Genomic DNA, 866 nt, shown 5'->3' with positions numbered 1-866 from the left:
ACTGTAAAGCCATGCAGACAGTACTGGTCTCTCTCTCTCTCTCGGACACACACAACAACCCCATATTACAAGAAAATGGGTACGGTACAATGGAGTTATTTCTTTATATATATATATATCTCTAACAGGAATTTATTAATGTTATTTTTTAAAACACACACAGAGGGCACTTTTTAATACGAGGCAAAAAGGGCAGGGACTCAAGCACCCCTAGGGACCTATGCTCCTGCTTGGCCAGGACGCTCAATTCCCTCGATGATTCATTCCCTTCCTCATTCCTCTCTGTTCCACAACTCCCGCTGGACTTCAGAAAGTTGATGACTAACGGTGACCTTTTTTTTTTCCCCCTTGGACTGAGTTATTTTTTCTTGATTCTTGATGAATTTTCTTTTTTCTCTTCTGTTTTTGAACATTGCCCTCTTGCCATGAGGAGTTATTTATTAGTTTTTCTAATATTTGTTTGAAAACTTTTACTTGAATTTTGTGTTGGGACTTAAGTTGATCCACAAATACATTTTTTTGTCATATTAGGGGAAGGTGTGCATGTATAAATGCATTACCTTGTATGAGGGTAAAACAATGATGTGGGGCATGTAAAAGAATAACTAAACAATGTGTTCAGAAGAAAGTGTCTGAATTCACTTCACTAAATTCCTGATATGGAATCAAAAACAATTTTTTGCTTAAATTATAAAAATTCTTCAGCGTTACTTTCTTCATTCTTGATATTTCAAAGTTCAAAGTTAGTTGTATTTAACCATGATGAATAAACGTACACACAGGCACCTTTAAAGTTGAGATAAATAAGCATTTATTTATTGCATTTTATGAGTAAATACACAACTTAAGGCCAGAAAAATGAAACC

At 34.9% G+C, this 866-nt stretch overlaps 1 protein-coding gene across 1 annotated transcript in view; it reads right to left on the bottom strand.

The window, feature by feature from the left end:
• Positions 1 to 797: 797 nt before the first annotated feature.
• acot9.1 (acyl-CoA thioesterase 9, tandem duplicate 1) overlaps positions 798 to 866 on the bottom strand; it is a 15,327-nt gene continuing 15,258 nt past the window's right edge. The window contains exon 16 of the mRNA XM_053342815.1: positions 798 to 866. This exon is cut by the window's right edge and continues 571 nt beyond it. The gene's annotated coding sequence lies outside the window, so the exon portion shown is untranslated.

Source organism: Scomber japonicus, chromosome 21 (genome assembly GCF_027409825.1).
Source record: "Scomber japonicus isolate fScoJap1 chromosome 21, fScoJap1.pri, whole genome shotgun sequence".
Taxonomy (NCBI): domain Eukaryota; kingdom Metazoa; phylum Chordata; class Actinopteri; order Scombriformes; family Scombridae; genus Scomber; species Scomber japonicus.
Note: the sequence above shows the minus strand (reverse complement) of the source record. Positions and strands in the feature narration are given on the sequence as shown.